The following is a 12,324-nucleotide window of genomic DNA, read 5'->3' as shown; positions in this document are numbered from 1 at the left end:
GGATCAGGATCCACTCGCTTGGGGCCCAAGAGGGGAATGCAAGACTCAGAAGAAACCTTCCTGGAGCCAGCATCCATCTGCCTCAGACCTTGCTGAACTGAACAAAGGAGGACAGACGCAGGAATAAAAACAAAGACAAAAAGAGTATGTTTGGAAGAAGGCGTCAGGAGGCTCTTTGCTTCTAGTGAACAAGGGCCGTGAGCTTCTAGAGCCCTTTGTGTTTATTGAGTAAAGGAGATAGGGAGAAGGGGGTGGTTGTCAATCAGCTGCTTGATTTAGTGCAGGCCTGCATGACTGCTTTCTTTGAACAGCAGGCTCCAGATGTCCCAGTAGATAACCTCAAGGAGCACGGTGCCAGGGAGTGATTGCCCTCAGCATACCTTCTGGAGGCAGATGCCAGTGTGAGTTTGCCCACATCCTGCATTCATGATAAACAGCTTGCAGTTTAATCATATAGCCTCCAGTGGAATGCTGAGTTGGTCACGACCCTCAGGTCTTTGGCTCCCAACATCCATCATCCTCCCAGGAGGTACCTTGTGTGAGTGCCATTTAAAAAATTTTTTCTTCTGTAATCCCAGCACTTTGGGAGGCCAAGACGGGCGGATCACGAGGTCAGGAGATCGAGACCATCGTGGCTAACGTGGTGAAACCCTGTCTCTGCTAAAAAATACAAAAAACTAGCCGGGTGAGGTGATGGGCGCCTGTAGTCCCAGCTACTCGGGAGGCTGAGGCTGGAGAATGGCGTAAACCTGGGAGGTGGAGCTTGCAGTGAGCCGAGATCTGGCCACTGCACTCCAGCCTGGGTGACAGAGCGAGACTCCGTCTCAAAAAAAAAAAAAAAAAAAATTTCCTTTTTATTTGTACAAATTTATGGGATACATGTGCACTTTTGATACAGGCATAGATTGTGCAGTGATCAAGTAGGGGCTTCTAGGGTATCCATCACCAGAGTAATTAATGTTGAATTTATTAAGCAATTCCCCATCATCCTTTGCCTTCCACCCCCTCACCCTTCGCTTCGTTATCTATCATCTCACTCTATCCATGTGAAATTGCTCAGTGAGCTCACAAAGACAGAGATAATTAACTACGCAGACTTAGTGGCATGCAGAGAAAAAGTAATGTACATAGTTGATAAAAGAATGATTTCTAGAGTTTGACAATGTTACCTACTGAGGGACACTGAATTTTTAAAATTTGATTCGTAGAATGTGATTTTTATGGCTGTCTCAAGCAATTGTTACAGCAGCACCTAGAAGCATCTGATGACTCTGAACTAGCAGAAGTGCATGGGTATGCCATTTCACATCAAGAATGGAAGTTTAAATCATTCTATAGTTCATAAGCATGATGACTGGATTTTTCACCAGCATGTGTGAAGTATGCTTTCCCAAAACCTCGTTACAACATCAGCGCATTACCAATCTAACAACAAAAAATAGAAAGAACGTTTTCTTCTCACGTGTTGACTTTGTGTGTTCACACTATCAACTACATATGATGGGGCAGGTCCTTTTCCCCGTAACTTGTTTTTACAAACACAATATAATAATGTGGAGGGAGCGATTCTGTTTTTGAAACAAAACAGGTGCTCATAAATCACACCCTTGTACATGAAAACTACACGTCTGGATGGGAGTGGTGGGAACCCACAGTGAGGCTGTTGTTCACTTCAAAATTCCATGATGACCTATCCCCACGGCCATGCGCTGATGAGCTTTTCCATTCCATTTCAGCTGTCACCCTGTGAGTGGAAGAGTTCATGTTAGCAGTTGGGAATTTGAGAGACTTCTACATAGAGTCCTCTGAGATGGGAAATCTGAAATGCTGTGGACACACAGGTTCCTGTAAGAGGAGAGAAACTTTCCCCCACCCCTGCAGGGCCTAGGGAGGCATGAGAAGTTTATAGAAACTGAGTCTTGGTGAGGAAGGATGTAAGCAGGAAGGTGCTTGCTCTGTGCAGGTACAGTCACTACCCCATCTTAGGCAGGCCTGAGTTCACCTTGATCACATTGCTGTTGGAATTAAGATTCGTGAGAAAGTGAGGGTCACTATCTTCATTCAGTCATCCACTGAAGCACCTGCCCAGATGCCACATCCCCAGCTAATTCCTGTTCATGTTCATCCAGGCTCGGTCAGTGGAAGGGAAGTTTATTCCTGGCACAGCCATCATGCAGCAGTTGGTTTGAATGTCCTGAGTCGTAAGCCAGCTTGGGAGCCAAGCTGACCACTGGGAACTTGGAGTAGTCAACTGGCCAGGAAGGCTCACCATGAGGCTGCTGACAGTGCGAAGATGCTGGGGGAGGAGGGCACACCATTGAACTTGACTTTTGCAGAGGCTTGGTTTGGAAGAAACTGTCATATTTTGGGTCAGGGATGAAAACTTGGAGGAAGGAAGTTGTGTTAAGATTTGAGGTTCTCTGGAATCAACCACATCTTCCAAAATGTTATAGGTGTGAACCACGTGCACCCAGCCCAGATATGTTCCGTGAGAGGGAAAGGATCATCCCATGTAAAGAATGAAGTGAGTCTGTATGTTTCACTTCCCTAAAGCCATGCAAGTTCCTTGTCTGCATTCAACCACTACCAAGAGTCCGGCTCGTTCTTTGGAACATTTAATGAGTGGATACTAGCGCACTTAGAAGGAACTAGTCTATTTAAGACTTTACTTGAATTCAATCATGTTTAGCCTTAAAACATAACAGAGACCATATTAACTTTTGAACCTCTGAAAACCAGGCACTGAGGCATAGAGAGGTCTATACAACATGGCCAGGTACGTAGAGCTCCTCAGTGGGATTTGAACCGAGCCAGTGAGGCTCCAGGCACTGTGCTCTTGCTCACTGGGATACGTAGTCTTTATTGCCTCATATAAAGGCAGGTATTTGCCCACACATCAGTCTGCTGGGTTTTCAGTGCAACCCGAACTGCAAGCTCTTCCTAGAGCCCAACTCAGATTCAGGTGGCTTCCTGTGGAGTTGTTTCAACAGGGGCTCCAAAGTTTGAACTCTAACTAAATTACTGAGAATTTCTCTCTGGAATTCTGGCAGCAAGATATCAATGGTTGTCTCTCCTGTAATACATTTGGAAGCATGTTCCATCCAAGATCAGAGAGTAGTACCTGAAACATCAGCACAGTCTATTCTATTGCTGGACCAACGCAGTGGGTCAGAAAAGTCCAAAACTGGCCACACAGCCGAGTTCATCCAGATAAGCAGTCAATGGAAGGTACTGTGGAAAAGTAGTGGAGTTCATTCAGTTATCATGATTCTAGTTGGATCAGTGTCCCATTTTTAAGACAAAACTGTCCTATTTACTATCTTTGTAGTTTCCTTTCTCAGAATATTATGCACTCACAGTCATGGAGAAGGCAGCTTTTTCAGACTGACTGATCTCACTGAGCAATATACATTGACTGCCAGCCCCTGACTTTGAGGTCACCCCCATGGACACCACTTCCCCTTCCCACCCTTTCCTTGCAAGGCCTTACATTGGCCCTCGTGTGAGCTGCTTCCTATTACATGCATCCGTATAAGAGACCACCTGAGCAGACTTAGTGTGAGCAACAAGGTTGTTTATTCACTTGGGTGCAAGTGGGCTGAGTCCGGGTCAGCAAAGGGTGGTGAGATTATCATTGGTTCTTACAGGTTTGGGATAGGTGGTGGAGTCAGGAGCAATTTTTTTGTGTGGGCATTCTCAAAGGTGGAGAGGATGTTACAAAGTACATTCACAAGGGCGAGGAGGGTGTATAGTCTCAAGAGCAGGGAGGTATGTTACAAAGTACATTTGCAAAGATGGGAAATATCGCAAAGTACATTATCACAAGGGCGTGGGAGTGTCACGACGGCTTGACCATGGTGCAGCGAGCTCAGAAGACCTCGCATTTCTGTCTTTTTATGTTAATCATGAAGAAATAAAATGAGGAAAAAGTCATGAAAACTTGGGGTGAAAATTTTGGGGGCCGAATGGAGGGGTGATGGGCGACGTGTCTCAGGGCTGATTTGAGCGGGATTAAGGGTGGCATGGGAACCTAAAGTGGGAGAGATTAGACTGAAGTAAGATTTTGGGGTAAGGGGTGATATTGTGGGGTTGTTAAAAGCAGCATTTGTCATATAGAGTGATTAGTGATAGCCTAGAGGTGGTTTTGTAGGAATTGAGAGATTAATGGGAAGACACAAGGCCTGAATAAGAGGAGGAGGAAGATAGGTATTAGAGGACTAAACGATTGGAAGAAGCCAGGATACCAAGTTAGAGTGGCCAGGTGGGTCCAGCATAATTAGTTGCCCAATTAGCGAGTTTTGAGCTCTGTCTTTGAGTTTTTTGATGTTAGTATGTACCAAGCCAGATTGATTTCAGTGAAAACAACACTCTTCATTAAGAAATATACAGAGTCCTCCTTTTTCAGCAGTGAGTAAATCGAGGCCTTGGTGGTTCTGGAAGACAACTGTAGCTAAAGAGTCAACCTGGGCTTGGAGGACAGATAACAGTTTGTGATGTATCTGTAATGCTAGCAGAGAAGTCATTAGAGAGGCTGCAGAATGTTGTGACAGAGGTTGAGGTGCCTGCTATTCCAAGTACAATAGTGGAGGCAGAAAGTCCTAGACCCACAAGTAAAGGGATTAGTGGGATGACTCTTTTTACCGTGTTGGTGTCATGAGGGAGACAGGCAGTTGTTCATTTCGATCTGCAAGCTGGATTTTGGGGTAAGGAAGACTAGAGTACATGTGCCTGTTCTGTTGGCAGGTAGGTGGAGGAGCCACATAAAAGGAAGAGACCTTGTGTCAGGCAGAACTGGAAATGTGAAGTGAAAAGGTGAGAGGGTGTACTGAAAGAGGAGTCCTGCACCCCAAATCCTAGAGATCCAGCAAGGGCAGCAGCCATTAGAAGTTGTAATGGGGATTGATGATGCAACTGCGTACAGGGAGAGGTTTGGTTCTCACGGTGTATGAGAAAGCGCATGGTGTCTATGTAACCTTTCACAGCTCTTCATGGGGCTGGGTATAAGCAAGCAAGAGGAGGGGCCAGGAGGAGAGTCAGACGAGCAGGGGGAGGGTAGCCAAGGATGGAATGAGATGCAGGGTAGGTGTCTTCCTAAACAGTAGTGACTGCTAATGTTTTTTAGTTTGTCAATAATGATAGTGGGCTTATCAGTGATGCGAAGTTGGAATGTTCCCGTCTAAGTTGGTAATGTGTGTGGCTGAGTTCTGGAGATGAAGCGTAAAGGAACGTTTTGACGGTGGAAGGGATTCCTGTAGACTGTTGTTGGGAGATGCATAAAGGAACAGCAACAGGGATAGTTTGTGTGATTAAGGGTCCAAATATGGAGTGGGGAGTGGAATTGACATAAGCAGAAAGGTGCCGTAAGTAGATGCGGAGAAGTGTGGCAGCTTGTTAGTGCAAAGTGTCTGTGGAGGTTTTTCATAATCCTTTCTGGGGATACAGTGGTGGCTCACTTATCCCGATGAGTCCTTTTTCTATCATTTTATACTTTTCAGCCATCATTCTTCAGTCACCACTCTTCCCTTACTTACCTCCAGCATCCTATCACCACCCACTTCTCACTGCTCAACTTCTCTAGCAAAGAATTGTCTAGAAAGTAAAGAAGTTTTTCAGGCAGGTAAAGATGAGGGCTATTAAAGGATATTCGGAGACAGGGAGACAGGAGAGGTAGCCCAGTCGGCCTGTAAAGCAGGGATGGCTGTGGAAGAGCAGGAAGAAAGGGAAATGCATAGCCAAATACCCTTTGCTAGAGAAGGATTGAGGCAGGAGGAGAGAGTGGGTGAGATTGATGTATTTTTGGCGCAAGTAGGAGAGGTGGTGAGAGTGACTGGAGAATGGTGGCAAGTATAAAAGTGAGTAGGAAAAAATAAAAAGGACTTCATCAGGATAGAAGAATTGGAGTGTACCTTGCCACTGAAGATCTTTTATCCCCTCCAAGAGAGAGTTAAGGGTGGAGGTTTGAAGTAAAACCAGGAGATATCAGTTATGATGGTTTGGAGGAAAAGTGTAAACCTGCAATGTAAACAAGGGCAGGGCATTTACTAGTTGAGAATGGTGAAGAGGAGTATGACTAGACAGAAGATAGTACAGATGACAAGTTTTTGAGGCACAGTCCAAGTAGTGGGGGTGACTACATAAAGCCCTGTTGCAAAAAGTAGGGTAAGGACGAATAGACCTAATAGAATAAAGGGATGTATTAGGCTCATAAGGGTTATTAATGTTGTTCAGAAATGCAAGTGAGTTTAAGGGAAGTAGGGGAGGGTACTTGCAACTTCCAGGAGGAAGACGAGAGATCAGACTGGCTGTCTGACAGACACAGGTTTATTCTGGAATGGTGAACCCAATGGGGAGGATCCTGCAGGTGGATGGCAGTTGGGGTACTATAGATGACTAAGTAGGGTCTGGTCCATCGGGGTTGTAGAGTTTGAGGGGTCAAGACTCTTAACAAGAACTGATAGTCTAGCTAGAGTGTCTTCATGTGGCTGGGAATCTGGAGTAGGCAAGAGAAGATTAGCAGCCTGGCGAATTTCTTGTCTAGCGTGCTGGAGGACTGGAGGATAGTCGCTTAGAGGACTGGTGTCTGGCATGAGGTTGGGGCCCGACAAGAAGGTACGTCCATATAAAAGTTCAAATCAACTATACCCTGTAGCTTCTCAAGGACAGGCTCTAATTCCAAGGAGGGCAGATGGTAAAGATACTATCCAGTCTTTTTTAAGTTGGAGGCTGAGCTTGGCGATTTGTGTTTTTAAAAGACCATTAGTACTTTCTACCTTTCTCAGAGACTAAGGACGGTAGGGGGCATGAAGTTTCCACTGGATGCCAAGGGCCTGGGAGACTGCTTGAGTGACCTAATGAAGGCTGGTCCATTATCGAACTGTGTAGAGGTGGGAAGGCTAAACCGAGGAATTATATCTGACAGAAGGGAAGAATGAGAAGGCAGTGGCCTCCTCAGACCCTCTGGGAAAGACCTCTACCTATCCAGTGAATGTACCCAGACCAAAAGGTATCTTAGTTTTTTGACTTGGGGCATATGAGTAAAGTCACTCTGCCAGTCTTGGGTGGGGGCAAATTCTCAAGCTTGACGTGTAGGAAAGGGAGGGTGCCTGAGATATCCCTGAGGGGTGGTAGAGTAGCAGATGGAGCACTAAGAAGTAATTTCCTTGGGGATGGATTTCCATGATGGAAAAGAAATGAGAGGTTCTAAGAGATGGGCCATTGGCTTATAACCCACATGAAAGAGGTTATGAAAGGACCTTAAGATAGAATGAGCCTATGAGGCAGGAAGGAGGAATTTTCCTTGATCCAAGAACCATTTGCCTTGAGTAGGAAGGGATTGATAGGTAATAGTTTCAGTGGGAGAATAGGTGGGAGTGATAGACACGAAGGAAAAAAACTGACTGTGAGGGACAGATGTGGGAATACTAGCTGCTGCTTTTGCTGCATTATCAGCGTAAGTGTTGCTTTGAGCAGTGGGATCTGGTGACCTCTGATGCCCCTTGCAGTGAATGACTCTGGCTTCCTTGGGCAATAGAGCAGCCTTAAGGAGGATTTTTATTAAGGAAGTGTTGGTGATGGGGAGGACCCTTGTGTAGCGAGAAAACCTCTTTCTGCCCATATAACAGCATGGTGATGTAGGATGTGGAAGACATACTTGGAATTAGTGTAGATATTGACACGTAGTCCCTTTGCAAGTGTGAGAGCCCAGGTTAAAGCAATGAGTTCTGCTTGTTGAGAGTCATGAAAGGTGGTGGAAGAGGGCAGGGAAGTAGCTTCAATGACAGATGTGGAAGACACTACAGCATAGCCTACCCTTGCTGGTGGCTGACGACTGGGCCTTGAAGAACTACCATCAATAAACCAAGTGTGGTCTGGATTAGGTGCCGAGACCAGCTTGGTTGTGGAGACCCTAACCCAGAGGCGCTAGAGGAATTAAGACAAAGACACATAAATAGAATGCAGAGTGGGAATCAGGAGGGCTGACAGCCTTCAGAGCTGAGAGCCATGAACAGAATTTGACCCACATATTTGTTGACAGCAAGCCAGTGATAAGGATTATTTCTGTAGATTATAGGTTAGCTAAAAGCATTCCTTATGGGAAACAAAGGGACATGCTCTGGTTTGTTATCTGCAGCAGGAACATGTTCTTAAGGCACACACTGCTCATGCTATTGTCCGTGGTTTAGTAATGCCTTAAGCGGTTTTCCAACCTGGGTGTGCCAGGTGTTCCTTGCCCTCATTCCGGTAAACCAACAGCCTCCAGCGTGGGCGTCATGGCCATCACGAGCATGTCACAGTGATGCAGAGATTTTGTTTATGGCCAGTTTCTCATGGCCTGTTTATGGCCAGATTTGGGGGGCTTGTTCCCAGCGATTAGGAACAGGAAAGAGGGAAATATGGGGAAATGGGGAGGATGCCATATAGATTAGAGAGATAGTTATGAGGTTCAGGTTTGGTGCTAGGTGTAAGGTGAGAGACCAGGTTGAAGTCTGTGCCAGGAGCAATGGTAATTGTGAGAGTTTCAACCAATAGTGAGTATAGTTGGAGGAGTCAGTGGGGGCAGAAAATATATGTGCCAAGTGTAAGCAGGAAAATAGATTTTGAAAGTTATGAGAGCTGTAGAGTGTAAGTGGGGCATGGTTTGTGATCTCGAGGGCCTCTAGAAGTATCGAAGTGGTGGCTGCCACCACACATAGACATGAGGGCCAGCCTAGAACTGTGAGGTTAAGTTGTTTGGATAGGAAGGCTACAGGTTGTGGGTCTGGTTCCTGTGTAAGAACTCTGACTGCATAACCTTGTATTTCAGCCTATGTAAGAAGACGGATTGGGACAAGTTAGGCAGTGCTAATGTGGGAGCTGTTTCTAGGGCTGTCTTTAAGGAACAAAAAGAAGAAAGGACTTAGGGTCTATGGGATCAGTCAGGTTTCCCTTTGTGAGTTTATATAATGGTTTAGTTAGGACCGCAAAACCTGCTATCTAAAGGCGAAAGTATCCAACCACATCAAGGAAGGAAAGGAGTTGTTGCTTTGTAGAAGGGGTTGGGATTTCAGAGATTAACTGGACACGATTAGCAGGGAGAGCACGTGTGTTTTGCTGAAGGACTATGCCGAGACAGGTAACAGATGGGGAAGAAATTTGGGCTTTAGAGGGGGATACGTGATACCCCTTTGAGAATAGATGTTGAAGGAGCAGGAGGGTGTCCTGTTGGGAAGATTCGTAAGAGGGGCTGCAGAGGAGAAGGTCGTCCATATATTGAATAAAGTGAGAAACAGATGGATGGAAAGACAGTAGGTCATGAGAAAGCTTGACTAAAGTAATGGGGGCTGTCTCTGAAGCCTTGCAGCAGTACAGTCCAGGTGAGTTGCTGAGATTGGTGGGTGTCAGGGTCAGTCCATGTGAAAGTCCCTTGATGAGGGGTGCAAAGGAATAGTGAAGAAAGCATCTTTGAGGTCGAGGACAGAATAATGAGTTGTGGAGGGGGAGGTATTGAGGATAGGAGAGTGTATGGTTTGGCACCACAGGATGGATAGGTAAGACAATTTGGTTAATAAGGCAAAGATCCTGATCCTGAACCAACCTGTAAGATTTGTCTGGTTCTGGACAGGTAGGGTAGGGGAGTTGTGAGGAGAATTTGTAGGCTTTAAAAGGCCATACTGTAACAGGTGAGTGATAACCAGCTTTAGTCCTCTTAAAGCCTGTTATGGGATGGGGTACTGATGCTGAGCAGGGTAAGGGTGATGAGGTTTTAATGGGATGGTAAGGGGGTGCCTGATTGGTCGCCAAGGAGGGAGTAGAGGTATCCCACACTTGTGGATTAAGGTAGGGAGACATGAGAGGAGGATTCAAAGGAGGCCTTGAATCAGGCAAAAAGGCAGCAATGAGATGTGGCTGTAGTCCAGGAATAGTCAAGGAAGCAGAAAATTTAGTTGAAATGTCTTGGCCTGATAAGGGAATTGGGCAGTTGGGGATAACTAATAAAGAGTGAATAAAAGAATGTTGTCCAAGTTGGCACCAGAGTTGGGAAGTTTTAAGAGGTTTAGAAGCCTTGCCGTCAATACCCACAACAGTTACGGGGCAAGGGAAATAGGCCCTTGAAAAGAAGGTAACGTGGAGTGGGTAGCCCCCGTATTGATTAAACAGGGGAAGGATTTACCCTCCACTGTGAGAGTTACCCAGAGCTCAGCATCCATGATGGTCCAGGGGGCTTTCGAGGCGATTGAGCAGCATCAGTCTTCAGCCACTAAGCCAACGAGATCTGGGAAGTAGTCAGCCAAAGAACATTGGATGTGAGCTCCAGGAGCTTTAGGAGTGGCAACGATGTGAGTTGGACAGTCTGACCTCCAGTGGGGGCCCACACAGACAAGGCATGGCCTAGGAGGAATCCTGGGCTGCGGGCATTCTGAGGCCCAGTGGCCAGGCTTTTGACATTTGAAGCAAGGTCCAGGAGGAGGTTTTGAAGGAGCCCCTGGGAGCTGTGGCTTGGATGTTCTGTTTTCTATGCTGGAGATGTGGTTGTGGGTTGTCTTACAGTGGAGGCAAGTAGCTGTAACTCAGAGATACATTGCCACTTGGCAGCTTCTTCTCTGTTACTGAACACCTTGAAGGTGAGGTTGATTAAATCCTGTTGTGGGGTTTGAGGGCCAGAATCCAACTTTTGGAGTTTTTTTCTAACGTAAGGAGAGGATTGGGTGATAAAATGAATATTAAGGATAAGGTGGCCTTCTGGTCTCTCTAGGTCTAGGACTGTAAAGCGTCTAAGGGTAGCTGCTAAGTGGGCCATGAACGGGGCTAGGTTTTTATCTTTACCTTGGGTTGTTTCTTTTAGCTTGTCATAATTAACAATTTTGTATGCTGCGTTTTTGAGCCCCTCGACTAGACAGGAGACCATGTAATCTCGCCTAGCTATACCTGGGGAGTCCATCTGGTATTGCCAATGGGGATCCTCTTGGGGAACTGCTCTGGTGCCCTCTTGGAGGCCTGGCTCATGAAGCTGGTGGCTGTCTGCGTAGGGCTGGGCTAGAAAATAAACTCTTTCTCGTTCATCTGGGGAGAGGGTAGAGGTCAGGATGACATTTAAGTTACTCCAGGTTAAATTGTAGGACTGAGTTAGATACTGGAATTCCCATATATATTCAGTGGGAGGTCGGATGAGAAAGAGCCTAAAGGCTGGCTGATCTGGGAAAGGTCTGATAGAGAAAAAGGCACATGTACCCTGACTGTGCCTTCAGCTCCAGCCACCTCTCTAAGAGGAAATTTTTGGGCAGGTAGGGAAGAGCTAGTCATGGAATGAAGCTGTAAGCCAGACCTGGTGTGAGGAGGGGAGGTAATAGAAGGATTATAGGGTGGGGGAGCAGAGGCTGCAGAAGAATTGAGGCCCGATTCAGCCTGGCAAAGGGTGGCCAGGGGATGAGGAGAAGAGGTCAGAGGGGTCAGTGGAAAGGAGGATTCAGAGGACTCTGAGCTTGGGGTGGAGACCGAAGGAGCGGACGGGAGAGAAAGAAGGAAAATCTGGAATGAGTCGCATTGGGAGCAGAGACTAGGGAGGGAGCGAAGTGTAAAACATGCCTGGATATAAGACATCTCAGACCATTTGCCTAATTTTTGACAAAAATTATCTAGGTCTTGTAGGATAGACAAATCAAAAGTGCCACTCTCTGGCCACTTGGAACTATTGTCAAGTTTGTATTGGGGCCAGGCGGTATTACAGAAGAAAATAAGACGTTTAGATTTTAGGTCAGGTGTTAGTCAAAGGGGTTTTAGGTTTTTAAGAACACAGGCTAAGGGGGAAGAGGGAGGAATGGATGGGATTAGGTTGCCCATAGTGAAGAAGGTAAGTTTAAAGAGGAAGGTAGAGACACAGAGAAACAGAGGTGAACAACTACCAGGCTTCCAGTAGGCATCCCTAATTTTGTCTTGGGCTGTAATGTGGGTGAGCAGCCAAAACAGGAGTCCCCATAATTGACCTGCCACCAACGAAATGTGGATGAATGATCAAGGCAGGCATCCCCGCGGTGATCAGACACCAAGGGAAGACCATCTTTCCAAGTCCGTGACTGACATCGGAGTTTTTGAATGCATGGATAGAATGTGTCTCCTTTTTGTCTCTACCAGGAAGGGAAACTGAAATCGAAAGGAGAGAGATTGAAGAGGGGAGGCAACAGAGGCTAGGTAGACAGCGAAAAAAACCCTTACCCGAGTGCGAAGAACCACTTACCGATTTGAAATTGGTGAGATAGTCTTCGGGCTGGCTGGTCTGGTGACCTGAGGTCGTAGGTGGATCTCCTCATGGAGGGAGCGTGAGGACAGGGGACTGGTCTCCCGAAGGAG

General features: G+C 46.4%; 1 non-coding gene across 1 annotated transcript; it reads left to right on the top strand.

Annotated features, from left to right (window-relative positions):
• Positions 1-1,326: 1,326 nt before the first annotated feature.
• On the top strand, positions 1,327-1,431 carry LOC116269082. Its single transcript, XR_004176398.1, has one exon. It is a non-coding gene; the product is annotated as a small nucleolar RNA U13 (small nucleolar RNA).
• The last annotated feature ends 10,893 nt before the right edge of the window (positions 1,432-12,324 follow it).

The sequence above is a fragment of the Papio anubis genome, chromosome 9, assembly GCF_008728515.1.
Source record: "Papio anubis isolate 15944 chromosome 9, Panubis1.0, whole genome shotgun sequence".
In the NCBI taxonomy this organism is placed as follows: domain Eukaryota; kingdom Metazoa; phylum Chordata; class Mammalia; order Primates; family Cercopithecidae; genus Papio; species Papio anubis.
This window is presented reverse-complemented; position numbering and strand designations above follow the sequence as displayed.